The sequence below is a fragment of the Cimex lectularius genome, unplaced genomic scaffold, assembly GCF_000648675.2.
Source record: "Cimex lectularius strain Harlan isolate CLEC.00 unplaced genomic scaffold, Clec_2.1 scaffold26, whole genome shotgun sequence".
NCBI lineage: Eukaryota > Metazoa > Arthropoda > Insecta > Hemiptera > Cimicidae > Cimex > Cimex lectularius.
This window is the reverse complement of record NW_019392721.1, coordinates 1600963-1618769: the sequence shown is the minus strand read 5'-3', so window position 1 is coordinate 1618769 and position 17807 is coordinate 1600963. Positions and strand designations below refer to the sequence as shown.

Genomic DNA, 17807 nt, shown 5'->3' with positions numbered 1-17807 from the left:
AAAAAACAAAAAACTAATCATGATGGTAAAGACAAACATAATAGTTCTTAATTCTTCCTTTTCACTGCCACAAAGTCGTTCACGCGGTGTGATATTAATTTTATTATAAAGTTTGTCTTCATGTATTTTAGCTCAAGAGAATTTCGTAGGGTTTTAAATCTTCAGATTTTGTTAGGTGGCTATTTAGCATTTTGTAATGGGTCCATCAAAACTGTGCTCTATAAAATCTCCTCGCATGATTCTCTACGAACCTTCCAGCTTTTTACTTATTATCTAAGAATGTATATTCAGTTATACAGACTCGTGAGCAGAGTCGATTCTATAGATTATCGTCCATGTCAAATTGCCCTAAAATATCCCTACTTTCCAAAGTCTAATTCTCAATTTTTTTTTTATATATTTCAGTTTTAAATTTTTTTTATCACAGTGAGTCCGTCAGAATGTACAGACCTTTGGTATGGACATCAATATTGATCATATTTTACATTTATCTAGTTGTTTGATGCCCAGTCCGGGTGGACCTCGTGGCGGCGTTCTGCTTTTTACAGGGCCTGTAAATTATAACAGTGTGCCGATTTTCTGGCGTCATAAAATGATGATAATTCATGCTATCCTGCACTCATTTATGTAAGCGTATTTTTGCTTTCTTAACGTAATTTAATAAATAAATATAAAATTAAATAAATAAATATAAATAGATAAATAAATGCATATATCTTTGTACATAACAATTTAAATCACAAAGTAATTCTTCACGTGCAGTTTAAACGTTGCCAATCAAGCATTTCTAAGAGAGAGGGCTATCTTATTAATGAATAACGCGAAAAATTTGTGCTTTGAGGGGCATGCAATTATTTCTTTAAAGTTCGTTACCGAAACCTCCTTTTGGATTTCTGCTTGGAAGAAGTATCTTTCGTTCGCGTATATATCGCATTGGAGGATGTCATGCATGGCGTCACCCGCACAGAAAGAGCGGGAGGCTTCACGTTTAAATTTGAACAGTTGGCGGGAAAGTTTCCATGGCCAGTTAGATATTGCGAGAGTCTGTAGGCTGGTGCGATGTGTCTCATTTTCCATCTGGCAATTACGTCAGGAAAGTACGTCCTTGTATTTTTGCCCTTTTCTGACGTCATCCATCTGTTTTGCCAAATCTGTAAACATTCGTTAATTTTCCTTTTTAATTATTCTTTAACATTTTCACATCCTTTGATGTTATATTTTGCGACTGCTATTTCCAGGTCTAGATCTATAGGAAACTGGCCAACCAGCACTTTGAGTTCATCTGTTGAGACTGCCCTATAACACTTCGTTGTTAGTAATAAGGCCTTCTTTTGTGCTTGTTCCAAGGTCGTCAGATTCGACTTCTTTAACAGTGGTTGCCAAGCTGGGCACGCATAGCAGAGTATGCCTAGACATGGGTTCCCGAGTACTCGTCGTTACATGACTACATGACTACAGGATCTTTAGCGTCCGCACCTGGCCTATTCGGTCTTATCAGACGTTTTGATTCTCAAGATGAGAGCTGACGCACCTCCGCATACGACGGAAGAGTGATACCGCCGCAGCATTGGTGTAGAGGCGGCCCAGCCCCTAAGGGACAAGAACAACCTCGCTCTCCGCTTGTCCACTCCGAATGGTCGGGCCCGCATTGTGCATCGGGTCGTATGCCGCGCGCAAAGGGCTAACAAACCGAAATACATCAACCTGTTCTCCCAGAGTGTTGGGGCTTCCCATAGCGTAGAAACTACCGGACCCCCCCGGCCGTGGTTTTGTTTTAAGTGGAATTGCTAACCACCCCCTAGATGAGCACCGCTTACGGTAAAACCTCCTGGCGAACTCAGCTTACACTGCCATGCGCATACGAAGGACGCCATGGGCTCAGCTTAGGTGGTCCGATCCTTCGCTTCCCCATGTGTATCACGCTGGTCATACGCACAACAATGCAAAGCGTACTCGAGTCAGTGGAACCGATTCACTACCCGTTTCTATCCGCTTACTCACGCATTCGAGGGACTATTCAGAATAATTATCGCGTCCTCAACGCCAATATGCTGTCGTCCGGTCCACCGTATCCCGTGAGGCCGGGTGTAATAACGCTGGCTATACGCAATCTTCACGAAGATCACAAATAGAAGACAGCCTCTGTCTAAGTTCCCGCCAAGGGCATCACTACGTACCACCACCACGAAACCATTCCCAGTATAACTAGGGCTGATTTTGAAACTTTTCAGTTACCCCGTAGTACAAATGTCTGTATACCATCCTCCGTCTATGCAGACATGATCTGGTGCACTGGCCTTCGTGTGACTCTGCTAAGGCACCCGCCGCCCATGCCGACCCTAGGCAGACACGAGTACAGCTTGTGCTTTAGAGAGGTTGCCACGCCCTCTGGGCTACACCTTTATTTTGTGCCCGGATAACCCCTTGCAACCAATGGTTGGGAGGGGCACAGGATAGAAATAAGGAACCCGGATTGAGAAAAGAGCCGAGGATGAGAACTCGAGGTTAGCCGTTTCGGGGTCTCGAGCCTCAAACCACACTATACCACCTGCTACGGCGCCCACGGTGGGTGAGACGATATGGCCGTTCAAGAGCCGAACGAGTCGGCCCTATCCCAGCCAGTAGTATGCCTAGACAGATTTTTGTACAGTATTAAAATTTTTTGGTAGTATGTACTGCGATTTTTTTGTGTGATAAGAGTTGTGTGTGTTCCATCAAGAGCCGGTAATATCCTGTTAAAAAAAGATCCAGAATGATTTTTCCATTTTCTTTTAATTTGTTTCAGCAGGTAGCAAGTTTAACTGAGACGATTTTACGAAGACCTTTACCTGGTTCTGTTTTGGGTGTTCAATAGTTATGATATTTTAATATTATTTATTCCAAAGTTGCTTTTTATGACAGTTTGAAATTTTATAGGAAGTTTCTGGCCCTAATGGGGCTGCAGAAGACCCATCCTTTGTTAGTCTATTAAAATTTATGTTACAAATTCTGTCACAAACAAGAGATAATTCTTTCTGGTTTTGTGAACATAGTTCTAATCGTCGGGATTTGTCCATTTTCTAGTCAACGGCTTCGGCTTTTGAATCTCGATGGTGGAAAGCAGTGAACCGTGGTCCTTTCTGACGAGCTTTAGTTCATGGCTTAGAATAGAACGGCGAGACCCCCCCAAGCCAAAATGAAGCGGTTTTTTACGGACCCATTTACGAGGACGCGTAGTAGGCTATAACAATATAAATATATATAAAAAATAATATCTATATGTCTGTATAAAGTTTATATAATGTCCAACGTTTATCTATAATACCTACAATATTTCTTATTATTTGGCTGTTAGAACTTTATTTTGTGTAAAATGTTGAATGTTTAAAACCCTTTAAGTGATAATTTTGTCCAATTTTTAAAATATACATTATAATTTTTTTGTAAATTGTACACAACGGTTAGCTAGCAAATTACGTATTTTTTACGATTTTCCTCGTAATTAGTAATGCTATGAGAGTAACTTTATTGCAATATTAAGTAGAGCAAAGTGAAGTTTTTATTGCCAATGCGTCTATCTACTCAGCTACAAAATGTTAAGAAAATATGACCAATTTCTCACAGCTGTAAAACGGTTCGTTGGAGTTATTTCCCGTCTGTTTTATCACTTGCAATTTTCCTTATTTAACAGGGCGTTATTTTTAATTTTTTCCCCACGTGGCTTGGGGTTTACGATAAATTTGTTTCGACATTTGGATAATTTTCGATACCCGGTGGGCTCCAGTATGTTCATGATAACATCTAAAAATTTCCAAGTATCTATTAAGTTCGTACTTGCGAAACTTTAAAGTTTTAGAAAGATGTTTCCTATTATGATATATTCGTTTATAAAGATATTCCAATAAGAATATTTTATGTAGTGCTGTATGCAGATCGTGATGAAATGAATTAAAAAATAGAAAAAACATTCAGATTTACAATAAAAAATTTATACAAACACACACACACAAACTCACTCACTCTTTCACAATTTTATAATATAAATAAAGTCAAAAATCTCCTGTTAAAAAAATATAAAAAAAGTAAGAGGAAAGCTTGCGTTTGCTAATTTTGTCTTTCCCTCATTCTCTCTCACTTTCTCTCTCTCTCGCTCTCTCGCTCTCTCTCTCTCTCTCTCTCTCTCTCTCTCTCGCTCTCTCTCTCTCTCTCTCTCTCTCTCTCTCTCTCTCTCTCGCTCTCTCTCTCTCTCTCTTTGTCACCCACTCAATGTTTCAATTTTTTTTCAGAAACTCTTTCTTTCTTCCTCTCATTCACTCTCTCTATCTCTTTCTTCCCCCAACATTTCCAGCTTTCATTCAGTAACACTTTCTTTTTTCCTCTTATTCTGTAACTCTCTCTCTCTTTCTCTCTCTCTCTCTCACCCAATATATCCTTCTTTCTTTCAGTAACTCTTTCTTCCTCTCATTTTGTCACCCTCTCACCCTCCCTCCTTTTCTCTCACTCTCTCTCCCTCATTCTCTCTCTCTCTCCCTCCTTCTCTCTCACTCTCTTTCCCTCACTCTCTCTCTCTCTCTCTCTCTCTCTCTCTTTCTCTATCTATCTATCTATCTCTTTCCGTCACCCAATATTTTGTTCTTTCTTTCAGTAACTCTTTCTTTCTCTCTCTCACTCTGTCACTCACACACTCTCTCTCTTTCTCTCCCTCTCTCACTCACACAATATACCCTTCTTTCTTTCAATTACTCTTTCTTCCTCTCATTCTGTCACTCTCTTTCTCCTTCCCTCCCTTCTTCTCTCTCATCTTTCTCTCTCTTTCCGTCACTCAATATTTTCTTTCTTTCAGTAACTCTTTATTTCTCACTCTCTCTCTCAATCTCTCTCGCTCTTTCTCTCTCTCTCTCTCTCTCTCTCTCTCTCTCTCTCTCTCTTTATTTATCTTCTACACTTTCTTAATCACTAATTTTTTCTCTCCAACTACTTTTTTCGTTTCAGACATTCTTACCATTGCCTTTGTTCATATTACATGCAATATGTCTCTTCTTTTCTATCTCACTATCCATCGGTTGAGAAATTTAAGTCTTTCATCAGCTGATATCGTCGAATATAAGTGTTATCTTGTCTTCTTTGGCACCTAGACTAAAAAATCTTGTAAAATACCGAAAACAGGATAGCACACCGAAATGTATTCTCAAAAAAAAAATGATATAAAATATTACGTTCTATTCTACAAAATTATATTTGTTGAAAGAAAAACAAATAAACCTGTTTAAAATTTCTTACTTAAAATTCAACAAATTAAAATCATTTTCATACTCAGCGAGGGGTAGCAGATGTTCATTAGATGGATCTGATTTTCGATTATGAATGTCATGGGCAACCGGTTTCCAGAGAAAAACCACTAAACATTTTTTTTCACTTTTTCGTTTGAAACAAAAAAGAGTAAAGGAAAGTTACAACGTTCTTTCACTAAAGCGTAATAACAGAATTGACGACGTCAATTTGATCCGTCAGTAAAAACGACACATTTTTAATTTAAAAAATTACAGAAAATCGTATTGTACGACATGAACATTTATTAAAATTATCGATGACATCCTATATAGTTTAACCAAAATATGTTAAGTGAGATACTATTTTTTTCTTGTAAACGGAATTGTCAAGGGGCGAAGGTGCACAGCGTATGTTGTCTGCCTTTTTTTTCCACATCGCCCCTTTGAAATACTACAGTATTCTACACCACGTTTCCTCCTGTGATCAAAACCCAGCATAAATATAGCGTATTTCCCTCTCCCCGCCTACATTCAGGACTCCATTCCCTTGCACCCTTGTCAGATACCCAAGATGACTTTTATATTACGTCCTAAATCTTAAAGGATTCCAATATGAGACTCGGCCCGCCGAACTAAGTTCTATCAATCGATCCCGCCCTTCACACGTTTCAATAATTCATGTACGGGCCTCAGACGGCGAAGGTGGTAAAAAACTGGATGTATATATTTATGTTTAAAACGCCTGGGCTGGTTGGTAATATTGGAAATTCTACACAGGTAAAACAAAAATTCACTATATGGATAAAAAGAGTGAAGTAGAATATAAAATTTTTAAACAGCACCTTCAAATTAAAAATTATTTAAATTTATATGTTGTAATAAAAACAATATCATATCTGTAAACGAGATAAAATTTTAAGTTTCCCATAAATTTAAAACTATCAAACAACTGACCAATTCTTTAATTTTATATTTTTCAAAATACTCAAAATTTAAAATACATTCAATGAAACAATGCAATAAAAAAAAGTCGTGCCATTGACTTTTTTTATCTCAACTAAAAAAACCTTAATTAATTGCAATATATTAATTGTTTAAGCTGACTACGAAATTAGTGAATTTAAAAAATAAAAATACATTTTTGTGGTAAATTGTAAATCGTTCATCTCATTTTTACTTTGTTCAGTGGCACTCTTTTTTTTAACTTTATTTCAAATTCTTATCTCTTAAGTTAATTAGACTAAGTTGTGCGTCTATAAATGAACGAAGCTCTGCATCAATGTACGTTTGAAGAAAAGAGCATATTTTAAAAATTGCAGATGACAGTCCTTGGCAATGTTGGGTCGGTTTTCAAGGAAATTTGTGATCGCCTGGAAAAAGATCATTCTTTAGACATATTTAAGATTGTTTTGCCCGGATCACTTGATAAATAGGCGGAAAGCTGGTTAGTATCAGGTAATTTTTTTTTTCTTCAAGACCACTTTTTGCTCAAAAGTGTTCATGAAAGAAAAATTGGTCGTTATTTCTAACAGAGAAAAATTTATCATTAAAATGCTCTCTTGCTCATTCTCACTGCCTCTCTCTCTCTTTCTCTCTCTCTCTCCTCTCTGTCTCTCTTTCTCTCTCATTTCTCGTTATTTTAAGAGAGGCCATTTGCGTAATAATTTTCGAGATTTTATTTTTAATAAAACAATAATCATTTATTCATCCTTATTATTTCATGTATTTTTACTGCCTATTTTTTTGACTGTTAAGAAATTAAATATTATTTTAGTACTGTAATGAGATTTAAAGAAAATGTTTTCAAATTGAAAGAGTCTAATTTACTCGTGCAAATAATAAAAGAATCAGTGATTTTTTATATTATTCCTTAACAATTATTTATTCCTTACTTTTCTATTTTTGTGTTCAACTGTATGATCCATGTCGTTCCTTAATTTATGCTAATGTACTTACTCTTTTTGTTACTAAAACGGAAATTGAAATTTGTTCAGATAACAGTCTTCTTTATAACCATTTTACCGGTTTATTTATTTTTAACAATCGCCTATCAAATATTGGCTTTTTCTGATTAAATAAATCTTAAATTATTCAATTAAGTGATATTACAGAACGTTCATTTGGGTTTTTATTAACCGTACTCTTTTGCGACGTTCTATTTAAAATTTGTGTTTTTCTAAAATGCGCAATAATACTAAACCCGCAACGCTCTGCGGTCATGCGCAAATGTATCGCACTGTCAGACTACATTTGACTAATTAAATTAATTAATTAAAAACAAATACTTCGTGGCGCATGTAATTCAAAGTGTATTATATATCAGAGACATAAAAAAATATTCAGGTTTTCTTTCGGATATGATTAACAGGTTGTGCTGCTAATTTTCAATATTTTAACCTAATTTTGAAAAATACAAAAGCAAAGTGGTCTCTATATTTTTTTTAAGGTCTTAATACATTTTGAGAATCAGCAATTTCTTATATTATTCATATATTTTTTGTCCATTAGCGTCTATTTTTTCCCCGATTGTGTGATACATATCGTCCTGTTTTGTAATCTATGCTAATGGGGTAAATTTGAGTGGTAGCTTTTCAAATGCTTCTGACTCCTTTCGGAGATGACAAAATGGTTAATATTTTGAAACGATTCCTATAATCTTCAATTGATTTCACTGCGACTCAAAAGTGTATGCACGTCCTGGCATAATGTTGGCTGTAATAAAAAAATTAGATGTAACATAAAACCTTTCAACAGTTTGGGAAAGAGGAACAGCGCCCATGGGGAAAATATCTTTGACCAGCTAAAAATTTCGATTTTTAAATGCTTTGAAAATTTCTATTTACGGTTGTTAAAAAGGTACTCAAAACCCTCAATTTCTTTTCGAAAGTTGTTAGTTTTGTATTTCAAATTCCATTTACTACGATCCTGTATATCATTTTATTATCCTTTTATTATCCAAATTGTCTGATGATGACGTATTAATTTTAAAGAAAAACACAGCAATGGTAGAAAACCATGATTAAAAAAATGTAAATTAGTTTTTAAATCCTATTTCTAGGTTTAGAGGACCCATTGGACAAAACGCTTGGATTTGTTTAATATTTTTCAACATATGATCAGGAAAAACATTTAATTTAATTTGGCGATCCCGTTTCAGAAGCTTTCTTTTGCTAAAAAAAAAGGTAATAATGATTTTCTCCAAAGTAGTATCATTAAATTTTTTTATGTTAATCCATAAAATATTTAAATTATTATTATTAAAAAATATCATATTTTTAAAAGTGTTTATTTTAAAATCTTCTTACTTTTTATTTCAAACACGATTTGATAGGAAAAAAACTATTTTACTCTTCCTTTGAATAAAAAAAAATTATAGAAATGAGGAACGTGCTGATTGTAAAATTAGGTGAAAAGGCTAACCAAACATATGTTCTGTCAAGGAAATATTCTCTGAATTAGGTTATCCATTTTTATCTATATTTTTTTTAACTGGCTGATTGTTCCGTTGTGGGGAGCGAGATTGGGTTGTTTCGAGTGCGGATCCTGTGAATGATTGAAGATTTCATTGGATCTGAAAGTCAGTCAATATCGGATCATTTATGTAAGAAACAAAATTACAAAAGTACTGTTTAAAGATTAAAAATTCTATTTCACTAGAAAAGAAAATGTATTTATTCGTCGTCTGTAATATAATTAGATCAGTTCTATAATAATTACATTTTATTTTGTTTGTTTTGAATCTTTTCCAACGGTGAAAATAAAAAATAAAAACAATATTGAAGTTGAATCTAATAGAAAATATTTTTATGCGTTAGTATAATATTCCCTATTTCCATTTGTACTATATAAAATTCAAATATTGTCGGAGGATGTAATAAAATGAAAAAAGCTAAGAAAGGCTGTGACAGTTGGAGTCTGTGCACTGTTAGAAAGTGATGTTTTCTTCTTTCCTGCGCGTCCCTTTTCAACATGTCACTTTAATAATCCCACATTTACGTTTTATTTAAATATGATTTTGCGAAGCAATAAAGACGGCGGAGAAAAAAAAATCAGCAAGGAGAAAATGCTAAAAATAGATTCAATTAACTATGGTTTTTAGTTGAGATAAAAAAATCAGTGTCACGATAGGGATTCGAACCCACGACCTTCGCCTTGATACTTCGCTACTCTACCACTAGAGTTAGCGTGACCTCGATCCACTCGGGCACGAAACTTCCCATCTCAACTCCACCTTTTGAATTTTCCCTCCTTTTTGCATTTTTCAAATGTCATGTTATCTGTTTGATGTTTGTTCGGCGACAAATGTGCCATGCGAACTTAGTGTCCGAGTGGATCGAGGTCACGATAGCTCATGTGGTAGAGTAGCGGCACATCAAGCCGAAGATCCTGGGTTCGAATCCCGCTCGTGACACTGACTTTTTTATCTTAACTAAAAACCTTAATTAATTGAATGATATCAGTTAGTCAAGCGGACCACGAAAACTAGAAGCTAAAAATAAAGATAATAAAATGTCTCTGAATGCGTAGTTTACTGTTAGTTACGTTGTAACTTTAATGAATTTTTGTTTTTTTATAAGTAGATATTTTTGTCTGTTAATATTTGAAACGAGACTGATGGAAAGGTTCTCGACATATATTTTTATCCAGACTAACTGATGCCGGTGATTTCCGATAAAAGTACATCAATCATGGTAATGACATTTGACAATTATCGCAGTCGTCCAAAAACGTGGAAACTTCTTTTAAACTGCTGCACCGAAAAGCGGATTATCATTTATTCTCAGTAATTATAGTTGAAAAAGGCCAACGGCTTCTGGAAAACGCGTAAATAATGCCAGTCCCGGCCTGCAGGGTATAATATTTCCACGGGGATTACAAAGAGTAACGCGAAAGGGAGCTGTCAGGTAAAGTGAAAAAATGCCCTCCTTTAATTGAAATCTGAGGATAATATCAGAGTGTAAATATATCTCTCCAGGCCTTTTTAATTGTCGGGGGCAAAGCTCTGCATTAAGCTGTGCCACCCCTGCCCGTTAAGCTTACCCGAAAGGATACCTCTTTCTTGCAGTGAACAAATGGGAAAGAATAAAAAGAACGACTAATTCATATAAATAATGTCATTTTTGTTTTGTTTTAAAAGAAAAAAAGGATAAAACACAATAACTTAATATTTAAGCTTTTACGTTTGTTCTATGTTTGTATTTTATTGTCAGAAGTAGTTAACTTCTTCAAATAAAAAAAAACCTATTAGCTTTCAATTGAACTAATAAGTTTTAGAATGTAACAATAAAACTGTCTTTAAAGACACGGCGTCTACACTTAAATGTCATAAAAATACATTTTATAAACGAGAAATCAAATGAGCTCCATAAAAGAACTATACTTCTTTTCACACCACCTCTCTTCCTGGTTTCTTAAGGAAAGGGTTTGAAGGGATGGATAAAAACCAATCCCTCACTGGCAAGAATTTACTACCCCACAGCAGGCAATCGAGAAGGTTTATTAAAGCGATGAAACCTGAAGAATAGCGTTCGCCGTGATCTACCTCCGAGGTAAATGCCAGATTGGTCATTGCTGTCCTTACGGGTCATGTGCTTTTAAAGGACGGTTATATTTTATACGAATTGACCCTAAACTCGTATCGTATATATAAAATTATCAAATATGGCAATCTTAATAGCGATATCTCGACAGATATTTACTCACTTAACTATAGCCAAGTTATAAATTAACATTTGCCCTCTTTACAAGAAAAAAACATAAATATTTCATCCATTACTTTTCATGGTCCGAGTGACCAATTAACATTTTTCAATTAATTAATATTTATGATAGGTATTGGCTAAGATAAAAAGTCAGCGTCACGAGCGGGATTTGAACCCACGACATTCGGTTAAATACGCCGCGATGCTACCACTTGAGCTATCGACCTCACCTCTCAAATTTTCAGCAATTCATATTTGAATTAGCAAATTTGAAAAATGGCAAAAAGGAGGGAAAATTTGAGAGGTGAGATTGAGATGGGAAGTTAGTGTCCGAGTGGATTGAAGTCACGATATCTCAAGTGGTAGAGCAGCGGCGTATTTAGCCAAAGGTCGTGGGTTCGAATCCCGCTCGTGACGCTGACTTTTTTATCTCAACCAATACCTTTCATAAATATTAATTAATTGATAAATATTTCATTTAAAACAAATGGAAAACTCTTATTCAATTATGAAAATGGGCTGAGTACGTAGATTCACTTTAACTCCTATTTATTTCAATATTTCCATTTAGAAAAATGCCGATTATTTATTTTGTGTATAATGCAACAAATAAAGTAAACGATTCAATTTTTATAGATAACAAAAATGTGTGGTGTTTATTAACCGACAGTTAACGATTATTCGGAAATCGTGAGATGCGGTCTGGTGTGACCTAGGTTTTGAAAAACATTTTCTTTATCCTGTCAATGTTTCGATCTTTATTGAGATCATCATCAGGACCTGTGATTAAAAACAGTGTTTGAATTTTACAAATACCTGTAGGATGTGGAAAAAAGTGAATTTATACAGTGCCAAAAATATTTTTTATATTCATCCAAAGTACACTTTGAGTGAGTAGAAATATTTTGATTGAATAAAAAAATATTTTTTGCATTGTGTAAATTCAATTATTTCCACATTCTGCATATATTTGTTAAATTTAAACAATGTTTGTAAATCCCAGGACCTGATGATGATGTAAATAAAGATCGAAACGTGTGGTGATTAGTAACCGTTAATCGATGATTATACGGAAATCGTGGGATGCGGTCTCGTATGACGTAGGTTTTAGAAAACATTTTCTTTATCGTACCAACGTTTCGACCTTTATTGACATCATCTTCAGGGCCTGGGATTTAAAAACTATGTTTAAATTTTACAAATACATGTAGGATGTTAAAAAAACTCTCAACTTTACATCACACCATCCTCTTCATACAATAATAAACACTTCTAAAGGGTTACTTCACAGAATTATACCCTAAGACATGAATCATTTCACCACAAGAACATAAAGATATACAAACATTCCTCCATAACAATCACTACACTAAACACATAATCAACAGAATAATCAACAACTACACATCAACACTAATACCATCCACTATTACAAATAATAATACATCAAATCTGTCAAATACAGACAAACCAACATACATTTCCATGCCATTCATTCACGGCCTATCACATAAATTTAGCACTTTTCTCTCGTCTAATAACGTTAAAATAGCTTTCAAAAACTCTAAAAAGATTTACACATTTTTTCCAAAATTCCACACCCGTAACAAATAAATCTAACGTAATTTACAAAATGAATTGTCGGGCAACTTACGTCGGTATTACATCCCAATATCTGGATAAGAGAGTAAAGCAACATATCTATGACTGCAAAAAAAACCAAACAAAATCCTACAGCACTCGCTACCCACCATTTTGACCAGCAACACAATTTGGATTTTAACAATGCAAAAATATTACACACAGAACAAAACAAACATAGAACTAACTTTTTAGAAATGGTTTACATCAACAAGGATAAACACAGCGTCAATTACAAAACAGACATATGTAAACTCAGTCGCAGGTACGCCAGTATCATTAATCAAATTCAATGTCGATATCATCATCACACCTCACAAAACATATAATATAACATATAAAACAATCATCACATTCCAGACATCAAGCTTTTCTACATAGTCTAATTGTTCAACAATTTGGCTTTTCTTTTCCTAATTATCACTGTCCATATAATCCTGAAAGGATAATCAGGCCGAACCGTAAACCATTTTTTCCCATTGTCGGATCCTTTTACCTCAAGAAAACCGAATGCACACACAAAAATATCTTTATATCCATACTTGCTTCCCTACTCCTTCAAAATCCAACGTATATAAACATAAAACATCAATATCTCACTGGCACTCTCAACACGACACAAAAGAATGACACATCTACACAGAAAAAAAAACCACTTTGATTGAGTACAAATACATTGATTGAATCTAAAATTTTTAGCATTGTATAAATTCTTTTATTTCACATCCTACACCTATTTGTAAATTTTAAACAATGTTTAGAAATCACAGGCCCTGAAGATGATCTCAATAAAGGTCGAAACGTTGGAAAGATAAGGAAAATGATTTTCTAAACCTGCGTCGTCTCACCGTATCTCAAGATCTCCATTTATTTTTATCCACGATTAAATATTTCATTTAAAACAAATAAATAACTCGTACTGCTGAGTGTGTAAATTCACTTTTCAAAACCAATTATATATTTTTTGTATAATACAACAATTAAAGACAGCGATTGAACTTTTATAGATGAGTTAAATATTTGCAAATGAGAATAACCAAAATTTTAAATTACAATTAATTAAGGTTTTTAGTTGAGATAAAAAAGTCAGTGGCACGAGCGGGATTCGAACCCACGATCTTCGGCTTGGTACGCCGCTGCTCTACCACTTGAGCTATCGTGACCTCGATCCACTCGGACACTAACGTCCCATCTCAACCTCACCCTTTGAATTTTCCCACCTTTTTGCCATTTTTCAAATGTCGTGTAATCTATTTGATTCTCGGCGACAAATGAAATGGCCACGGAGAGCTTTAGTGAAGTATACTTCATTTTTAATAATTAAATTCACTAATTTCGTGGTCCGCTTGACCAATTAATATATTACGATTAATTTAGGTTTTTAGATGAGATAAAAAAGTCAAAGGCACGAGCGGGATTCGAACCCACGATCTTCGGCTTGGTACGCCGCTGGTCTACCACTTGAGCTATGGTGACCTCGATCCAGTCGGACACTAACTTCCCATCTCAACCTCACCTTTTGTATTTTTGCTCCTTTTTGCCATTTTTCATTTACTTTTTTATCTCAACTAAAAACCTTAATTAATTGTAATATATTAATTGGCCAAGCGAACTACGATATTAGTGAATTTAATGATGAAAATGAAGTATTCATCACTAAAGCTCTCCGTGGCCATTTCATATGTCGTCGAAAATCCAATCCGATTACAAGACATTTGAAAAATGGCAAAATTGAGGGAAAATTCAAAAGGTGAGGTTGTGATGGGAGTGTTCGAGTGGATCGAGGTCAAGATAGCTCAAGTGGTAGAGCAGCAGCGTATTAAGCCGAAGATCGTGGGTTCGAATCCCGCTCATGCCATTGACTTTTTTTATCTCAACTAAAAACTTTAATTAATTGTAATATATTAATTGGTCAAGCGGACCACAAAATTAGTAAATAAAATTTTAAATCTTTGTTTCAATTGAAGACAGTTGGTTGCCAGTATTACAACAATATAATACAGAAACGGACAAACCAAAATCCTGTTTAAAAAATCCGACGACGTGATCACGCATCTATTAATTCCGTTCTCATAAAATGCTTCTAAGCCGGCGCCTAAAAACTTCTGACCCGATTATTTTTCCTACTCCTGTTCTCTACCGTTTTTTATTTAAAAATTTAACAATATCGATCTGTGAGCCAGCAAATCCAAGCACGTGTGCACCATTTTACGCCATGTCACGTACGATATGTGAGGCTTTTTGTTGTCATTGGGGAGAACGACTCCTTTTCAATTGGCTACCGTAGGCTTATTTTCTTTGCTGTGTTTAGTACGGATCGATCTTTCAAATAAATGCGATTCGCATAAATAAAATTGTTAATACAGTAATAAAAATTTTATACCTATACTAAAAATATTTAACTTTAAATTGAGTGTTTTTATTGCGTTATCACCCGCGTTTTATGTATATCTATAAACATATTGAATAGTGTAGTAGGACCATTATTTTTGTGAAGATAAAAAAGTGTTATATAATAAAAGGAGAACTATTCTCGATCAACTTTAATGAGTGGAAAACTCCTGATAAATGAACTACCATTATTGTCTCTGGAATTACTAGAAACTTTTCAATCGCTGAGAGATTTTCCACATCGTTAAATAATAAAATAATTTAAAATAATAAAACAATTTTTATGTTGAATGGTCAAATATCGTTTTGCTAATTAGTTATTCCTTAGTTTGGTCCCGATATATGTTGTAGGTGGACATGTTTAATTATTATTTTATGCCAATATAGTGGAAAAATGACAAAGAAGTACACAAAATGCATACTCATCAAAGATTTTATAAGTATTCTCTGGTTGTAACTTATTACATAAAAGCTAAATTTGAGCCATTACGTACATTTTATAAAATCCTAAGCCCTTGACAGGTTTGCGTTTGATCGGTAGAGTTATGAAGCGATTGCATCGTTATTTTCGCAATTTTGGTCAAAATTCGGAGTGACCCAAAAATATGTATTGAGGTTGGTTTGAAGTCCGAAAACTGAACTGTGAAGTTCACTTGTTGTTTAAAACATTTTTTAATCTCCTTTTGTTCGTCGTAAAATAATAATGAATTGTTCTTTAATAGAAAATTGCTAAAATATAGATCAACCGAAGATTAATTTTTTCTCTTGGACGTCAAATTTTTTTCAGCTTGTATTACTAAAAACATTTTGGTCAAATGTTGTAAAATTAATGGTTGGTCTAATGCGACCAGTTTTAATAAATGAATTAAATTAAAGAAAGAATGAAACTGGTAAAATCCTTGAGAAATCGATTTTTACCAATATTGAATTTTATTACTTTATCTAAGGTTTTGGTTGAGTTAAAAAAGTCAATGTCACGAGCGGGATTCGAACCCACGACCTTCGGCTAGATACGCCGCTACTCTACCACTTGAGCTATCGTTTCTTCGATCCATTCGGACACTAACTTCTTATTTGAATCCCAACTTTTGAATTTTCCCTCCTTTTTGCCATTTGTAATACCTTACATAAAGTTTAATTAATAGAAAATGTTATTTGGTTCATCGGACCATGAAATCTAATGGATTGAATTTTATGTTCTTCAAACCCGATTCCAATTTTATTTGATCATTTTCTTTTTCTTTCACATGCACTGGAAAAGTAAAAAATTTGAGACAAAAATATAATTTTTAAATTTTTACACTAATTTTCTTTCCAGGCGCTTTTTAGGTGCGACAAGTAAACAATCAAGTATCTTTCTTGCTAATTATTTTAACTTCTTTGCTTATGATTCATTTTTAGTCCAATGTATTTAAATAAATGGGAATTGTGTAAAATGATATTACTAGAATCCATTCCTTACAAAAAACGCCAGGTCTTATATGTAATTCTATTTTTGTATCATTAAAAAAAGTTTGAAAAATGCGAGGAAAAATACATTTGTTTACCAATTTTGTGCAAACCCTGTTTTCTCATATTGTCGTATATCGTTTTATGTTTTTTTATTTAGATTTTACCTTTTCTTTCACCACCCAATATTGGATTTTTAGTGGGGAGGTTTAATGGTGCAAAGAAAAATCCACTTTGATTCTTCTTTCTTTGATTTTTTATTCCTTCAAATATTTCTAAACTAAATTCCTCAATATCTTGGTCAATTACAAATCGTGGAATTTAATATCGTCCCTATCTATTCCATGGCAATCAAGAATATTGGCCATCCGAAGCCTCCCCTTGTTTGATTATAAAGGTGCTCTTTAGTGATAAGTTCATAAAAGTCATACTTTTCGGATTAATTTTGGTGGGATATAATCGGCTTTAATAACCTCGCATCTATGCAAATGAGAAATCCGTAATTTGTAAAAAGATTTTTACTGAGAATTAACTGAGATATTACAGTTAGTTTAATCCGGGATAAGTACATATAAAACTTTATTTTATCAATGCAAATTATAGAGCATAACGATTGATTTCGTATAATTAAACATCTGCAAAATTGATTCTGATCTGATCAAAAGGTTTTTTTGCAATTCTGCCCTGAAAGCACAATAATTAAATCAAAATTAATTAATTAAATCAACTAGTTCACAGTTGCTTCTGGTTCGGTGAAGCCATGAAATTTTTGAATTTAATAAGGGAATCATTAATCAATTTCCATAATGAGAATTGCCGTTTGGTTATTGTCAAAACAGACCAGTTTTAATTGAGTCGAGTATTGCTTAACTTTTGCAATTGCCCGAGTTTTAATATCCTTCTTTCCTGTCCAATTAATTGAAAATTAATGAGAAACGTTAAAATTGTTATTCAGGTTTTACTGAGGAATTCGACTAACAGCGCAGTATGGCCAAGCCTGATAATATTTGAAGCATTTATTTCAAATAAATTGCCTTCATAGAAAAGCAAGTTTCAAATTTAGAGAAGTGAAATCCAATGGAAAAAGCATTTTGTCAAGTAAACGAGCAATATCCCAAAATTCGTTTCGTTTCTATGACAGTGGTTGTTGACAAAGAGTAAATTGAAGGGGTTGAAGACAGGAGCGTCCCCGACTGTTGGCTCATGCCGATAAACGGAAATAAACAATTTTTGTTTTCCCTTCAACCTGATGATTGAACCGCATCTTTTTACATTAAATCGAATTCGGGAAAAAGGGCGTTGTCTCTTTGAGTGGGTTGTCAGAAATAAAACAAGCAGGATCACCCAAAGCCCCGGCAGAGAAAACCATTTAACT

The 17807-nt window shown here is 34.3% G+C and overlaps 1 protein-coding gene and 1 non-coding gene across 3 annotated transcripts in view; one reads left to right on the top strand and one right to left on the bottom strand.

The window, feature by feature from the left end:
- LOC106664028 (acid sphingomyelinase-like phosphodiesterase 3a) overlaps window positions 1-17807 on the top strand; it is a 794759-nt gene that overhangs the window by 305626 nt on the left and 471326 nt on the right. The window lies entirely within an intron of this gene.
- Window positions 13683-13755, bottom strand: Trnag-acc. The gene has a single exon. It is a non-coding gene; the product is annotated as a tRNA-Gly (tRNA).